The 18,124-nt window shown below is 49.0% G+C and overlaps 1 pseudogene across 1 annotated transcript in view; it reads right to left on the bottom strand.

Moving 5' to 3' along the window:
- Positions 1 to 18,124, bottom strand: part of LOC310835939 (inositol polyphosphate 5-phosphatase OCRL-like) — a 188,263-nt pseudogene that overhangs the window by 126,408 nt on the left and 43,731 nt on the right. The gene's annotated exons all lie outside the window — the stretch shown is intronic.

Genomic DNA, 18,124 nt, shown 5'->3' on the forward strand with positions numbered 1-18,124 from the left:
ATAGCTCGTTTGACAACTCGTTTGACAGCTCCATAGACTGCCTTCCTCCCCCGCTTCCCTGACAGTGTGTTTGACAGCTAGTTTGACAGTTCGTTTGACAGCTCCATTGACTTCTATGCTCACCACTCCGTTTCCACATTTGACAGCTCGCCTCTTCTTCCCTTCCTTCAGCCTCTCACGACCGCCGACCATGAACCTGATCCCCACCTTTCTTATCCTCACCACCCTGACTGAGATCTCCGCTTTTCCGCCGGACCATTGTACAGGACTACAAACAGACTACCACTTCTTGGATTACCACAGGGTCGAGACCGGCGGAAAGTCCAACCCCCACCGAATGGGGGACTTTGACTTCTGCCTTCCAGAGTCCCGAACCCTGCTGCGCCACTCGCTAGTACCCCGACTCACTGATAACGAATACTGGGAACTTTTTATTCGAGACAAGAACCTGCAACGCATTGGGTCAGCTGCCCTCACCCTTGATCACCCCTACTACCGGCTGAAGTGCTATAATGGGACCTACCTTCTTTATGGCAACGGGGAAGTCTCAAGGAGCCCGAATTGGACCGAGATCGAGGTAGGAGGGGCCACGAATGTGTACACGGACTCAAACCACCCCTCTGAGAACTTGATCTTCGGGTTCCAGTGCCTCCTCATGACCCCGGAACCCCGAAAGCCTCAACTCCAAGGACTCTGCCTGAGGCGGTTCTGCTGCCTGTGGAGCCTTGGGGTCACCCACGATTCCGTTGGAGGAGAACAACAACATCTCTTACTATCACTCAACATAGCAATATAGAGCTTCCAGGAACAGAGGCACTCTACCTCTGAAGCCCACAGCTAGAGGAGAAGCAGCAGGAGTGGGCTACTGCTTGTGAGTTTGGACTAGATGGGCTTTTCCTCTGATCCAGCAAAGCCACTTCTGCCTACAAAGGAGGTGGAGTTGCGGGCGACTGAGGGAATCCCCGGCCGCGTCAGCCCCTGGACAGCCAATCGGCTGGCTCAGGGGGCATGACCAGCCCTATTTATCGCTGGCGCGGATGGTTTTTCGCCTACCTCGTAGCAAATCGTCACAACTTTCTGGGTATTGGCGGTTAGGCATTGGTATTGGTATTGTTCTGTAGATGTAAGAGGGGAGGAAGCGCCATCACCTGCCCCACATTTTGAAGGGTAGTCCAATAAAGGATTCCGGGAAGCGTGGCCCTGTCCGAAGACTATGGAGGTGAGGGCCTAAGGCACGCCCCTGAGCGGTGACCCCCGGGGGGGGGGTTCCTAGTTGATGTGCATCAGCAGGACTCCCCCTACTGGTGGTTAAACCTTCCCGGACCTCAAGCTGACGGGCTGAAGCCGGATAGTCAGTTAGGACCAATGCCTAAGCCAATACCACTCATCACCTGTAACCAATAAAGTTGTGGCCATATTTAGCCCATTAACCTTAAATAATTGTGTCATGTGTCTTTATTTCCACTGGGGGGGGGGGGGGGACTCGCCACGCAATAGGGCTCTTTTTCTTTTTTTATGCACCCACAGACCCCAAATGGCTCTCCACAGGAACACAGTGGTGCATCTCATGTTGAGGCATCTAATCATAAGCCTGCATTTTTATCAAAGCTTATATTTTTGATCAGGGCCTGTATCTTAAAAAGAGCTTAAAGATTTTCAAATGTTTATGCCAGGCAGAAGACCAGTTGCCTAAGAACCTTGGCAATGTTTATCCTCCTGGACAAGGGGGCCCCCTGATTTATAGCAGAAAACAATTCTCAAAGTCGTAAAAAGGGAATTACAGGCTGAGAGCCAAGGTTACACTGACCCTACATATTACAGAATATAAAAAAGGCTGAGAAAACAAAATTAAGAGTTGGTAAATAGTAAAATAAAACCATGTGCCTCCCATTAAACTTGAGCCATATTTTCCTAAGGTTAAAAGGTCAAGAGCAATGGAAAAGCAACTGGCTTGGCTGGAGAAGATAGGTTTCTTCCTATCTTATTTTGAGGCTGGAAACTGTTCCTTCCTTTTTTTACTTTGAGAAGGTTTATTCTTTTAAAAGGTTATTTATGTTATGTATTAAATATATTGGCTTAAATGTAATTATGCAAAGGATTTAAGAAATGATAGATTCTTATTTCATATAGTTGGAAGAGATCACAGGGGCCATCAGCCACCAGCCCAGCCCCCCTGCCAAGCAGGAAACATCATTAGATCACACATATGGTTGTCAGGCCTTTGTTTAAAGACCTCCAAAAGAAGGAGATCTTTCAATGATGATGTGAACTCAAGATCCTTGACATCTGTTTAAGATAAAAATTTAAGATTAACCATCTGTTTTGGAAGGCAATAGGGCAAGGAGGGCAAGAGGTGAGCTGGTAATTAAGGTTCCTTGTTGAGACAAGTGTAAGATATATTACTTCTTATTTGTCATTTATAGATAGAAGAATATATAGCTTTTTGTTTCCCATAAAAGGGAAGGGAAATGGGTGTATCTTTTGTGATTGGTTCCAGCAAACAGCCAATAGGAATTTCAACCAGGCTGATTGGACAGAGGCAGCCACAGGAGGAGCAAGGGGGCTGGATTAAGGAAATATAAGTGCTGGCCAGAATGGCAGGAGGCCAGGCCAGAGCTTGGTAACCATATACCACTGTGCCTCTCATTTATTTGTCTGACAAATAAATTACTATTTTAATTTCTCTATTGCTGCGTTGAATATTTCATTCCAGCTAAGCGTTAACCACAAGCAGGGTGCTACAATGTATGTGGGGGGGGGGGGGATTCCAACACTCCCCCCAGCCCCAGCAAAGCAAAGATAAGGGAAGCATAAATGCCACCTTGAACTGCTTGGATGAAAAGTGGGCTATGAATGTAATAAAAAGCATCCCCAAATAATGATCATGGAAGGTACCCTGGGGATCATCTAGTCCAACCCCCTGCAATGCAGGAATATGCAGCTGTACCTTATGGGAATCGGGCCTGCAACCGTGGTGCTATCTGCAGCTCCCTCTAACCAGCTGAGCTGCAATGAGATTTGAGGGAGAATGGGAAGGCGGGTGGGAAGAGAAGTTAAGCTGTTCAGGAAGGGGTTAAATTCCATGGGGATGCTGGCCGTGTGGGGGACCCCAAGCCCTTGCCCCAGAAGATTAAAAAAAAGAAGCAGAAGAAATCCTACTTACAGATTCACGATGCTGGCCATCTCTTCAGGTGAAATTCCCTCCTGTTTAAACTCAACTGCTTTAAAATGCTCACACAACATTGACTCTGAACCTTGCCCTAACCCTATTGCTACTCCTCTCTGTCTAAAATATACAGGAAAATATGTGCACAAAATATACAGATGAAAATGAAATGATAAAGTGAAAGCATTTGTTGAAATACAGTAGAGAACTCACGCCTCCCGAGGTGAGGGAGGCCTTGCTTTGCATGCAGGAGATCCCAGGTTCAGTCCAGGATCTCCACCAGACAGGGCTGGGACTGTCCCCTGTTTGAAAACCCTGCAGCGCTGCTGCCAGTCAGTGTAGGCAGTGCTAGGCTAGATTGACTCTGTCAAGTGCAACTTCCTATGAATGCTCCTCTTATACGATTTCTCAAAACACAAGCAAGCTACCTTATCAAAGAGTTGTGAGAGTTCATTCATGACTTTTAACAAACAGCAGAAACCATTTTATTATTTCTATGTGAGTACAGAAATCCAGAATATGAAAGGAAGGAAAGTTCCTGCCTCTGCAATAAAGGCAGCTGCACTGCTAGGTGAGCTGTCCTGATGCCAACTGAAACAGACCCTCCAAAGATTCAAAGGTGAAAAGGGAATTTTGAGCATCTGAGCACAACTGGGCCGTCTTCTGCATTAACGTGAAGTGCAGGAAGTGATTGCCTTGAGCAGGGGTAGGCAACCGAAGGCCCGGGGGCCGGATGCGGCCCAATTGTCTTCTCAGTCCGGCCCACGGACAGTCCGGGAATCAATGTGTTTTTCCATGAGTAGAATGTGTCCTTTCATTTAAAATGCATCTCTGGGTTCTTGGTGGGGCATAGGAATTCGTTCATTTTCTCTCTCCAAAATATAGTCCGGCCCCCCACATGCTGTGAGGGACGGTGGACCAGCCCACGGCTGAAAAAGGTTGCTGACCCCTGGCCTTGAGCCTCCTCAGGACTGGCGCTGGGGCCGTGCATTTCCGGGTGCCAGCCAAGGCCCCTGCCCCAGTACTGATTGCTGATTCTACTGAGTCCATCAGTATATTGTTGTGAAGTGACCTGGCATTTTTAATGAAGTGCAATATAGGCTTGTCTCACATCTTTAACAACAACAACAACACAGTAAATTGCACAGAAGAATTCCATGTTGCCTGTGGGAGCGGCTGGGTAGACCTCTTTGCAGCTGCATGATCCATGCATTTGATCTATAAGCAACTGTTAAATCTTCATAATTGGCTCTGGCTTCGTGTAGGAGATTGAACACATTCTTCTATTTCTCAGCCCTGTATTCCACACCCACCCCCCTCCTCCTATACTTGGACGGTGCCGACTACTCATCTCTACAGAGTGAAATGTTTATGAGTCCTGCAGATCTAGTCTCAGACATCAAACCTCTACCCCAAAGACGGGGGAGCCTGTGACCTTCTACAGCATACATTTCTTTGGACTACATTTCTTTTGAGCTTTTGTGGGCCGCCCTAGAGAACACTGGGCTAGAGGGATCATGGGGATGACTTGTTCCACAACAGCAGATGGCATGCAGAAATTTAAACTGTAGCAAAGGGAGGTAAACTGTCTAGCTAGCTAGCTAGCTATGTCTTGCTGAAAGTGCATGCACTCCTCTTAGCCAAAGCCCCAAGAATTGCAAGCGTGGAGCCACACAAACACGCCTGATCTCGACACTGTCTTGGGGGAAACTCCCGATGCTGGAAAATTCATGTGCTCAATTTCTGCACATTGAGACAGGAGCCAAAGAAAGCACACGCAGAGTAGGGGGGGCTCATAAAAAAGGTTTCTTTGGGAGGGGGTGGGTTGAGGTTTGCTCCCATGTGAAAGCTAAAGAGCAGGCTTTCACAGAGAAAGGAGCAGAGTAAGGCGGAACCTACTGGGACCCGTGCTTTCCAGGCACGCTGACGGGAGGGATGAGTCCAGCATTGCATTGTTTTGGTCGTATTTCCAGTGACAACTATTTATGACAGAGGTTTACAGAAAATTGATCTAAACCCTCTGCTTGTAAGAGGCTATGGGCATTTGAAGAAGCCCATCATAATCTTTACATGAAATGTATCTTTAGAACACAGGTGGTGTCATGTCCCCATTTGTTGCCTTAGTTTCTCCATCAATGCACCACCCACAATTTGCCATCATATTGGCATCAGGTGTTTTCCAGGCCAGTGAATGTCAGCAACCCCTTCTTCTAAAGCTGCTTCCCCAGTTTCATCCAAAATAGAAAGAAATGCCATTTGGTGGCCCAGTGAGAAGCTTTGGGAAGTAATGAAATACATTTCTGAAAGTTATTTATGGATGCACAAGGTCACCACATCTTTGCTTAAGGTGATGGAAAGGAACATTTCCCCAGGCGGCACACCGCTGTCCCCGAATCTCGTCCACTGCTTGGTCATTTCAACAGATTGTGTGTCTTAGTAAGATTTTGTACATTTCAGAAAGCTTTCCCTTGCCTACAAATGCAGTGCATGATTTTTCAAAAACTTATTAATGCCCCGTGCTTTTACTTCTGGTGTGGTAAAAAACTGCAGAATCTGGCTATCATTTAAAGCAGTGTAAGATGCTGGTTTACGTTTCCCCTCACATTTGGTGACTAGGTAGGGATATGCAGTTTTGTGTTTTGAAGAGTTCCTAAGGAGTCCTGCTGCTTCCGAGTTTTATTTTGGGGGTTGTTGTTGCTTTTGTTTACAAAAAGGTAATCCAGTTGTAACCTTTTTCTAGGTACAATTCTGTACATTCTGGTACTACCTGTTCACTCATGGTCCCTCCAAATCCCTTTGTTTCTTTTAGCAATGTGTCCTTGTGTATCTGCTACCTTTGCTTACAGAATTTCTCCTGAGGGGCGCTTTGAACATGTCCCGTAATACATGTGGATAAAAGGAATCGCCTTTGTTAATTTCAAAAGCCATTTTATTTCTTCCATGATTTTCCTCTGTTGTTAATTTATTTTGTAAAAGCAAGTGGGGTTTAGTCACCAGAGAGGTGGATTCTGTGGTTTTGCTCAATAGGTCATGGTCATTTCAAGAGCCATAGGGCCTGAGACTCCTCTCTAATTTACGTGTAAGATTAGGAGTCCAAGAATGTGGAATCAGTACTGCAGAAGGTCAGTTCTGACATACTTCCCCCCTAAATAGTGGGTGAAGTCCTTTTGGAAAGGACTCAAAGGTTTCAAAGTGTCAAGTTTTGCTGTACTGAAGGACTGTCCATATCTAATCTATTAGAACATTGAACCCTCCTTCCCACTCCAGGAATTTTGCTATCCAAAGTGGGTTAGAATTTGGATAATAAAAGTTTCCAGTCAAGTAGATTTATATATTTTAGTGAAGGTAAGCAACTTAAAATGACCACAGACCCAGTAAAACTCATTACAAAGAGAAGAGAAACAACATTTAAAAGCAGATACAAATAATGAGGCATTATTCTTTTCTCAAGAAGCCAGCAAAATTTCATCTTTCCTGTTTTATTTTAAGCATGCTTTTTATTCAAGTTTTTAACAAACAACAAGGTGGTAAGCTGCTGACTATAGGCAGACCATCCTTTCTCAAGGGCCATTCCAGATGTGTACAATGGATGGCTCCAAAGTAAGCTGCACCCTGTGAGTCCAAAGGGCAACTGGTGCCATTGTCCCTGTTAGCATTTTGTAAGAAAGGGCACCAAGATTTCATCAAGCTGTCTGCCTTGATGAGACTTGCAGTGAGGATCCCTTTGATAAGCCATCGGCAATGCATAAAGGAGGGCAGGTGGCTTGGTGAGCAGGGAAAGTCTTTCAAAGATTTGGACCAGCGTTGTGCCTTTGCTTCGGGCAAAGGGTGATGGTGGATGGATCATAGCTACCTAACTCAGCACTGTCTGTACTGATTGGCAGTGGCTCTACAAGGTTCCAGGCAGGTGATGTTTTCAGTTTCACCTGGAGAGGCTGGAGACTGTTCTGGGACCTGCATCACCAGCGAGCTCTGGTCCTCCCTTAAGGAGTTAGGCGACTCAATGGTCTGACTCTGTGGAAGGCACCATGCCATTCCCCTTTAAATTAGCCATGTATACAGAAAACACGAGAACTGGAATTTTGCTCTTGAGTTGATTTTTGGATCGCCTGCATGCCAAGCACATACTTCTCCCACTGGGCCAGCACCCTTCCTCAGTGACTGAGCTCTCATTGCACACAGCCATCCAGTAAGCAAAAAAATGGTATTGTTAGAAGGGCAGAGTGGGGAGCAAGAAATTCAGGGGCCGGTTTTAGACCCACAGTGCTTGGGTTTATTCTGTTGCCTGCTTAACATTGTGCCTCCTTTCCCCCTACCTTTTATTCCTATGAAAGTTTCACAGTGTCGCTGCTTGGGATTCTGGATAATCTATGGTGTGTTTTTTCCATTTTTTTTTATTAATTTCCAATTTTTTTATTAATTTCCCCCAAAAAAATTAAGACAAACAAAGAAACATACATCCTAATTGTAATTAAACCAATCTTGATAACATTGTTAAATCAATCTTCTCAAAAAATAATAATAATAACTTGATCACTTCACATCTTTCATTCTTTCTAATCTAGCTTGAAACATCTTAATTCCTATCCTTACATATTTAAATCCTAAGCCTATCTCATATTTGCAAGCTTTTCCAATTAGGTTATCTTGACATATTTAGCTAAATAATCTTTGAATTTTGTCCATTCTTCCTGGTACTCCTCCTCCTTCTGGTCGCGGACTCTTCCCGTCAGGTGGGCTAGCCCCGGGACTCTGGAGAATCTATGTGACTAGATGCTTGTAATGTATGCCAGGCAATCTGGCACAAGTGGGTTGGGTTGCCATCCGCCGGGATTTGGCCATTGGAAACAAGTGTCCATGCGGGAAACGCTTGAATGTCCAGGAAAATCCAAAGGTATAGCAATTCTACACGTGGGGAGTAGGGACGCAAGCGCAAATCAGAATAAAGCAAAGGCTAGGAAAGTTCAAACAGAAACACACACACACTATTCCTCAAGATTTGTGTTTAAGACACAGGATCATAGAATTGTGGAGTTGGAAGGGACACCGAGGACCATCTAGTTCCCTTATTCCCAATCAGGGGTCCGTGGCCCCATCCCTTGCCTCCCTCCAACTAATTTTCTCTCATTTTGGCATGGCAATAGCATACATTTTATGGGCGGTCTTGTTGTTTTTAGTATACCTAAAATCCTTTGTTTATTACCCCACATTTTGAACCCGCAGCCCTAAGATTAAGAGTGTCACGCTCTACCCACTGAGCCACCCCACTGTAATTCCTTCTACCCTTCTCATGATTTGGGCCAATGGGAGAGTGAAATCATTCCCCGCTTCTTCTAGTGGCGAGTCTCTTTTTTAAAAAAAATAATAATTTTTTATTAATTTTCCACACAAATAAAAACAAAACAGTCAACACACACAAACAAACACAACATATAAACATATATAATTTCAAATCTTTTTCTTTCATAACCTTACTTCTCGGACTTCCCCCTCCCTCCCCTTCTCTGCTTCCCTATTTTAAATGTATCTTCAACAACCCTTCAGATCGGTTAATTAATCACTTATTGTCTTTTTAAATTTCTTCTGATAATTAATCTATCAGTCAATTACAGCTGTAATCCCATATTTTCCTTTACCCTGACATTTTAACATTCATCAATATTACAACAGTTCTTAAGATATACTTTAAACTTCTTCCAATCTTCTTCCACCGTCTCTTTCTCTTGGTCACGAATTCTGCCAGTCATCTCTGCCAGTCCCATATAGTCAATCACCTTCGCCTGCCATTCTTCCAGCGTGGGCAGTTCTTGTGTCTTCCAATACTTTGCTAGGAGAATCCTTGCTGCTGTGGTGGCATACATAAAGAACGTCCTATCCCTCCTTGGCACCAATTGGCCGACCATGCCCAGGAGAAATGCCTCTGGTTTCTTATGGAAAGTACATTTAAGTACCTTTTTAATTTCATTATAAATCATTTCCCAGAAGGCCTTAATCCTCGGGCAAGTCCACGAAAGGTGATAGAAGGTACCTTCAGTCTCATTGCATTTCCAACATTTATTATTGGGCAAATGATAGATTTTTGCAAGCTTGACTGGGGTCATGTACCACCTATAAATCATTTTCATAATATTTTCTCTTAAGGCATTACATGCCGTAAATTTTATCCTGGTGGTCCATAACTGTTCCCAGTCAGCGAACATAATGTCATGACCCATGTCTTGTGCCCACCTTATCATAGTTGATTTGACTGTCTCATCTAGTGTATTCCACTTCAACAGCAGGTTATACATTCTTGATAGGTTCTTAGTATTGGGTTCTAACAGTTCTGTTTCTAGTTTTGATCTCTCCACCTGGAAGCCAATTTTCCTGTCTTGTTTAAATACCTCCATTATTTGATAATAATGAAGCCAGTCTCGTACCTTAGACTTTATTTTCTCAAAACTCTGTAATTTAATTTTTCCACTCTCTTGCTCTAGGATTTCGCAATATTTTGGCCATTTAGAATCCATATTAGGTTTTTTCACCTCCTTAGCCTCCATTGGTGATAACCACCTAGGAGTTTTATTTTCCAGCAAGTCTTTATATTGAATCCAAACATTGTATAGTGCTTTCCTGACAATATGGTTTTTAAAACCTTTATGAACTTTTACCTTGTCATACCATATATATGCATGCCAACCAAATCTGTTATCAAATCCTTCCAAATCCAGAATGTCTGTGTTCTCAAGAAGTAGCCAATCTTTCAACCAGCAGAAAGCTGCCGATTCATAATACAGTTTTAAGTCCGGCAGGGCAAACCCCCCTCTGTCTTTAGCATCAGTTAATATCTTAAATTTTATTCTGGGCTTTTTGCCCTGCCAGACAAATTTAGATATGTCTTTCTGCCACTTCTTGAAACAGTCCAATCTGTCCACAATCTGTAATGTCTGAAACAAAAATAACGTTCTAGGCAATACATTCATCTTAATTACAGCAATTCGGCCTAACAAGGAAAGCTTCAAGTTTGACCATATTTCTAGATCTTTCTTTACCTCTGTCCAACATTTGTCATAGTTATCTTTAAATAAGTTCACATTTTTAGATGTCATATTGTCAGGACTGCCGCTAGGTCCCAGCTCACAGAGGACCAACGCCCAGTGGATATTATATACAAAAGTCTTTATTGAAGTTTAGTTTCCATTTCCAAGCTCTGGGCGCGCAGGCCCACGTCTTAACGCTAGACCGGCTAAGTCCCCTCTGACTCACTGCTCCACCCACACCAGTTTAAGATTCTAGCCCGGCTCCACCTCTTGCGCTGCTCTTTCCTGCGTTGGGTCCTTCTGCCCTCTGGGGTTCCCTCCTTCCTGGACTCCTCTGACGCGGAGCCTCCTGAGTCTTGCCCCTCCCTCCGGCGGGCTTTAGGACCTGGCTCCCTTCCCGGGCTCCCCGCTGTGCCGCGCTCCTGTACATTTGAACTTGGCGCGCGCGCCCAGCCGGTGACTTTCCTTCTGACCGTTTCCCCGCTTCCTGATGTGGGTGTTGCCAAACCTGACTCCTCTCCTCCCTCTGGTGGTGAGGACACTGGTCCCGACTCCTGGGACTCCCCCTCCCCACTGCGCTCTGGTGGAGACGCTGGCCCTGATCTCCAGCTGCTGTTCAGAGACTCCCCGCTGGCCCCTCCCTCTTGAGGTTTCTCCCTTGGAATCTCCCTTGCTCTGGCCACCGGCGCTCCCTTCTGTGAGTCCTCCGATTCGCTAGAGAGGCTTGTGGAATAACTCTGGCCACTGTCACTGCCTGCGCCCCCCTCGTACTCCTCCTCCTCACTCTCCATTTGCTCCCCCTCCTGTGTCTCTCCTTCTGAACCCCTGACATCCATCCCCCCCTCGAAGCCCCCCCTTCCCCCCTCCCCCTCTTCCGGTGCGGGTTCCGGGTGCTCCATTGTTGTAGGGGTGAGTCCAGGATACAGCTCGTCCCCTGAGGCTTGCAACCATCGAGATAAGTCCGGGAAGTCCCCCATGGGCTCGTCGACGACGACCTCCTCCGCTTCCATCTCCTGCGCGGTGTGCTCGAAATCTGCGCTCGACCCCAAATCACCCAAGAGCCCTCCTCCCCCTGTTGTGTGATGGGGGTCCACCTCCCAGGGCCCCTTCGGCATGTCTCTGGGCCAGCCCACTTCGGGTTGGTCCTCCCACCAATAAGATCCCCCCGTGCCAAAACCTGAAAGTGATCCCTCCGGAGAGCTGCCTCCCGGAGCCGAGTCCTCAGCTGACGAGAAACCCCGGAAAGTGCTGGCCGAGAGTGTGGGTGTGAACAAACAATCCTCGAAAAAGCCCGCCGGCATAGGCTTGTGCGGGAAAAGTGTGTGGAATTCTTCCTTGAGCAACTGCTCTTCCACTGCGTAATCCGGCACCCACCTGTTGGCGCTGGCCGGGGTGTCCTCCGTGGCGAGAAGATATTCAATCCCGTCCTCCCCCCACCTTGAGTCTAAAATCTCAGTGGCTTCATTAAGTGGCTCCCCTTTCGGCGACCCCCCTTTCTTGGGCGCTTCTCTGAGCGGGTCTGGCGCCTTCCCCGGTGCTTGAAACCTGTGGGGCTCTCTGTAGGGCGTGAGCACTGATCTATGAAAGACCGGGTGCATTCTGGAACCCTCCGGGAGTGTCAACCGGAAGGCCACTGGGTTGATCTGCGCCTCTACTTGGTAAGGCCCTAGCTGCTTGTGCCCTAGTTTCTTCTTGGCTAACAATCTGGCTGGAACTGCTTGTGCTGCCAACCAGACCCAGTCTCCCACCTGGATGTCCTCCCCAACCCTCCTGTGTCGATCTGCCTGCACTTTGTAAGCCTGTTTTGCCAACTCTAACTGCCTCCTGAGCTGCTCGTGGATCTCCTGCAACTCCGCTGCCACTTCCTCTGCTCCCTGTGGCTCCCCCTCCCGCACTGTGTCCAGACCCGGGAAGGTTCTGGGATGCCTCCCGTAGTTGGCAAAAAATGGGGTCACCCCCGTGGACCCGTGCTTCGTGTTGTTGTAGGCAAACTCGGCCAACGGTAGATAGTCCACCCAGGTCGATGGCTGCTGGTTCGCGTAGCATCTCAGGTACTGCTGCATGATGGCGTTGACCCTTTCCGCCTGCCCGTTAGTTTGCGGGTGTCTCGCCGACGCCAGGCTGACCTTGACGTTCAGGAATCCCATCAGCTTTTGCCAGAAGTTGGAGATGAACTGGCGCCCCCGGTCGGACAAAATAGACCGTGGTAGGCCGTGCACCTTGAACACGTGGTCTATGAACATCTTAGCGGTCTGCTCGGCCGTGGCCACCTTAGCGCACGGAATGAAGTGGGCCATCTTGGTGAACAGGTCCACTACCACGAGCACTGCCGTCTTGCCCCTTGAGCTGGGTAGATCTGTGACAAAGTCCAGGGCTACCCTCTCCCACGGTACGAACGGTGTCTGTAGCGGTTCCAACAGGCCCGCCGGCGGCTGGTGCACAGGCTTAGCCCTTTGGCAGGTGTCGCACCTATTGACATAGTCCGCGACATCCCCCCGCATCTTAGGCCACCAAAAGTCTCTGGCTACTAAGTCCACCGTCTTCTCCTTGCCGAAGTGCCCCGCGCTGGGCGCGTCGTGCAGCTGTTGCAGGACCTTCGCGCGGAGGCTGTCTCCTGGTACGTAGAGGACTCCCTTGCGTAGGAGCAGGCCGTCTCGCACTTGGAATTCGTCGCCCCTCGCCTTGCCACTGCACACCTCCTCCATCTTGGCTCGGGCGAACGAGTCCGTTTGCAGCGCGCGGCGCACCGCGTCCAGGTCCACCGTGGCTGATGCGCATGCCCACGCCTGTGGTGTGAAAATGTGCTTGGCCGCCGCCGGTGCCTCTGCCTCCAGATACTGCGGTTTTCTGGACAGCGCGTCCGCCAAGACGTTGCTGTTTCCTGGGATGTACTCAATTCTGAAGTCGAAATCTGCAAAGAACTCCGCCCAGCGGATGTGTCGCTGGTTCAGGAACCTCGCCGTGCGCCAGTACTCCAAGTTCTTATGGTCTGTGCGGACCTGCACCGTGTGCTTGGCTCCGACGAGGAAGTGCCGCCACGCCTTGAAGGCTGCATGTATGGCCAGCAACTCCCTGTCCCAAATGGTGTAGTTCTGCTCCGCTTTGCTGAGTTTTCTGGAGTAGAAAGCGCACGGCCTCCAGTCCCCCTGGTGGTCTTGCTGCAACAGAACGGCTCCCACGGCCCTGTCTGAGGCGTCCGTCTCCACTCTCATGGGCCTGCTGGGATTTACGTGCAGTAGGTTCTCTTCGGAAGCGAAGAGCTGCTTGAGCTTCTGAAAGGACTGCTCTGCCTGCTCCGTCCAGATGAACCTCTTCTTCTTGGAACTGAGGGTGTCGGTGATGGCCGCTGTCTGCATGGCGAAACCCTTGATGAACTTGCGATAAAAGTTGGCAAAACCGACAAACCTCTGTACTTCCTTCCTATTGCGTGGGCTCTTCCAATCCAGTACTGCACGTACCTTGGCACCGTCCATAGCCAGTCCCTTGTCGGACAGTTTGTAGCCCAAGAAATCCACCTCCGTCTTGTCGAACTGGCACTTCTCCAGCTTGGCGTACAGCCTGTGCTCCCGCAGCCTCTGCAGAACTTCCCTAACATCTCTCTTGTGAGCCTCCGGCGATTCCGAGAAGATTAGGATGTCATCCAGGAAGCAGACGCACTTCTTGTAGAGGAGACCCGCCAAGACATGATGCATGAAGGCTTGAAAGCAGTGGGAACCATTTTTTAATCCAAAAGGCATAACTCTGTATTCATAAGTGCCCAGCGGCGTAAACATGGTTGTTTTCCACTCGTCGCCTTCCCGTACGCGAATGAGATTGTACGCTCCGCGCAGATCCAACTTGGTAAAGATGCGACCCTTCCTCACCGTCGCCAGCAGGTCATCGATCTTGGGCATAGGGAATGCTGAGGGCTTGGTCTTGAGGTTCAAGAAGCGGAAATCAACGACCAGCCTCTTTTGGGGCGTGTCCCGCTTCTTTACAAAGAACACGGGACTGCCTCCTGCCGCCTTGGACTCCCGGATGAATCCCCGCTTCAGGTTGTGATCTATGAACTCCCTGAGCTCTTGCAATTCATCCTCAGACATGGAGTACAGTTTCCCCGTCGGGAGCGTCGCCCCGGGCAGGAGGTCGATCTTGCAGTCGTAGGGTCTGTGGGGTGGCAGCTTATCCGCCTCTTTCTCGCAGAAGACCTCCAAAAACTCCTTGTATTTGTTAGGCACCGCTTGCAACATGCCCAAGTTCAGCTGTGGTCCATCCTCGTGCCCCTCATCTTCCAAGTCCGCCAGGATGCAGTGTTCTGCGCAGTAAGAGGAGCCGAAGGTCAGTTGCCGCTGGTACCAAGCTAATGCCGGGCTGTGCCTATCCAGCCAACTCATTCCCAACACTATGGGCGTGTCTGACAGGCGGGTGACGTTGAAGCTGATGACCTCACGGTGGTTTCCAATGCGCATCACCATTGGCGGCGTCTGCTGTAGCACTTGCCCTCCCAGTAGCTCCCTGCCGTCCACTGTGACGACTTTCAGAGGTACCGCCGCTGGCAGAAGGGCTATGCCATGTTGCTGGAGGAACTGCATGTCTATAAAATCTGCATTGCTCCCCGAGTCGACGGTGATGGGAATTTCCACAAGTAGCCCATTGGGGAGCTGAAGGGATGCGGTGAGCTGCACTACTGGTTTGGGTGGGAGGGGGTCGGTGGGCTGTAAGATCCCTGGGGATTGCTTCACTGACTTGTCTGGCTGGTCCCCAGAGACGCCATCTCCAGCCAGACAGTGGAGTTTTCCTGCTGCGACTCCCTCTGCTGAATTGCGTCTGTTACTGTCGCTGCGGCTGCAGTATGCTTGTGAAACCGCTGGGGACACTCTTTTGCCATATGCTGAGCACTGTCGCAGATGTAGCACTTCCTGGTTCCTCTAGGAGGCTTCATCTTGACTGCTCCCGGAGTTAGGGCTCCGACTGTGGAGTGAGCCTTAGCACCACCTATCTCCATCGGCTCCTCTCCCCCTCCCAGCGGAGGCATGGATCGAGCGCGCGCCGCCTCCTTGGGGAAGGGAGGCAGTCCTCTCGCTGGCGTGCGTCCCAAATGCCCTTCCTCCCTGTCCCAAGGGCGTCCTTCCAACCGAACCCCAATGGAGAGTGCCCGTTCCACCACTTCCTTGGTGGTTTGGGGTCTTCCCCCCCTTGCGATCTCATCTTTCACAGCTCCGCTCAACCCCTCCCAGAACAGGTCTCTGACGGCAGGCGATTCTTTCTCCCAGGCTAGTACATTCACCAATCCGAAAAAACGTGAATGATATTGCCTCACAGTGGCTTTACCTTGTCTTAGTCCGTGAATCTCCCTCCTAGCGATATCCACATCAATCTCAGATAAAAAACACGCATCCATCACTTTAATGAAGGCAGCCGCATTTTGGAGGGCTGGATCCTTGTCTCTCCATAGATTGCGCAGCCACGATTTTGCCTCCCCCCGCAAATGCGAAATAATAAATCCCACTTTCTCTCCCTCATTTTTAAAGTCTTTGTCAAGCAGCTGCAATGTATAAATCACATCTGCTCTGAAGTTAGGATACTCCTGCAGGTCCCCATTGAAGTGAGATACCAGGCTCCCTCCTCTGTTTCCCAGCCCAATCCCTTCTGGTCTGGTGGCTGGTAGCCTCTGTGTACTTAGCACTTCTAACCTGGTTCGCAGATCCTGGCAGGCAGCAGCTGCTTCCTGTTCTTTCTTTCTGGAAGCCGCAATTTCTGCAGTCAACTGCGTCACTGCGTTTTGCAAACTCGCTATCCTCTCTTCGGTAGTCATTTCCCTGTTTTTCGTGAGCTCGCGAAGCACCAATCTTCACCCCTCGCTGCTTTCCCGCACTCCACGAGGTTGCAAAATTGGTGAAAATGGAGAGGGGACTTACTGTCAGGACTGCCGCTAGGTCCCAGCTCACAGAGGACCAACGCCCAGTGGATATTATATACAAAAGTCTTTATTGAAGTTTAGTTTCCATTTCCAAGCTCTGGGCGCGCAGGCCCACGTCTTAACGCTAGACCGGCTAAGTCCCCTCTGACTCACTGCTCCACCCACACCAGTTTAAGATTCTAGCCCGGCTCCACCTCTTGCGCTGCTCTTTCCTGCGTTGGGTCCTTCTGCCCTCTGGGGTTCCCTCCTTCCTGGACTCCTCTGACGCGGAGCCTCCTGAGTCTTGCCCCTCCCTCCGGCGGGCTTTAGGACCTGGCTCCCTTCCCGGGCTCCCCGCTGTGCCGCGCTCCTGTACATTTGAACTTGGCGCGCGCGCCCAGCCGGTGACTTTCCTTCTGACCGTTTCCCCGCTTCCTGATGTGGGTGTTGCCAAACCTGACTCCTCTCCTCCCTCTGGTGGTGAGGACACTGGTCCCGACTCCTGGGACTCCCCCTCCCCACTGCGCTCTGGTGGAGACGCTGGCCCTGATCTCCAGCTGCTGTTCAGAGACTCCCCGCTGGCCCCTCCCTCTTGAGGTTTCTCCCTTGGAATCTCCCTTGCTCTGGCCACCGGCGCTCCCTTCTGTGAGTCCTCCGATTCGCTAGAGAGGCTTGTGGAATAACTCTGGCCACTGTCACTGCCTGCGCCCCCCTCGTACTCCTCCTCCTCACTCTCCATTTGCTCCCCCTCCTGTGTCTCTCCTTCTGAACCCCTGACACATATTAATCCCCAAATATTTAACTTTCTTTGCCACCATTAATCCAGTTTCATTTTGAAACCTCTCTCTTTCAATATTTGTTAAGTTTTTCTCCAAGACTTTAGTTTTTTGCTTATTCAACTTAAATCCTGCTACCTGACCAAAATCTTGAATTATTTCTAAAACTCTTTTCGTACTAGTATCTGGCTGTTGTAGGGTCAATACTAAGTCATCTGCAAAAGCCCTCAGGTTATATTGTTTGGCTCCGACCTGAATTCCTTCAACCAACTGGTCTCTCCTGATCATGTTTAACAAAACCTCCAAGACAGATATAAAAAGCAATGGGGATATTGGGCACCCCTGTTGTGTCCCTTTTTCTATAAGAAGTTCTTCAGTAACCACATTATTTACAATTAACTTTGCTTTTTGTTCAGAGTATATTGCACCTATAGTGGAGAGTCTCAGAGAGCCGCTTTGCTAGGGAGAGACAGACAATGGTTGTGAACACTTGGGTTCTTCTGAGCCGCTCTAAGGTGTCAGCATCGCCCTTGAGCCAGTGTACCAACTGGACTCATGCACTACAGCCCCGACTGGGCTAGGCGAGCTGGGTAGCACTGCCAGAGACCTCCTTTCCCACAGGAACAGGTCACAGTGCTGTGGACTCACAGCTTGGAGCTGAGAGCACCGGATTCACTGTCTCAATAATACAGCCATTGCGCAGCAGCGTTTTGCAGAGTCTTGCAGAGTATAAACCACTCGGAGAGCAGCTCTGTAAAATATCCTCCTTTATTCTATAACTACAGCTATAATACAAAACTATATACAGAGCTAAATATTCTGAGCATAAATCAATGCTATACTCTGAGTGCCTGCAGCTGCTCTTAGCAGCAATCTTATCTATAAACACGATCTCTTGCACTCTCTCTCCGACACACTGACTGACTCTCTCACACACACAGATTCACTCACTTGACTAATTAAGTAGAGAGCAGTACATTGCTCCTCCTCTCTGTGGAGTCAGCAGAGACCTCAGGAGATGGTCAGGAGATTCTTGGGTATGGGAGGGGTGAAATCTCCTCTTTGCTAGGGAGAGACAGACAATGGTTGTGAACACTTGGGTTCTTCTGAGCCGCTCTAAGGAAGACCGTATGCTGGATGTCCCACCTGCTGCCACTCCACCAAGGTGCCACTATACTCACAGCAGGAGCTTGTAAGAGCGAGTCGGTAGCTAAGATATAAATCAATTGTGACGTTTGGAACCTGCACACCCCCAAACTGGTACTGGATTCCAGCCCACACCCAT

Source organism: Podarcis gaigeae (assembly GCF_964106915.1).
Source record: "Podarcis gaigeae genome assembly, chromosome: W".
Lineage (NCBI taxonomy): Eukaryota > Metazoa > Chordata > Lepidosauria > Squamata > Lacertidae > Podarcis > Podarcis gaigeae.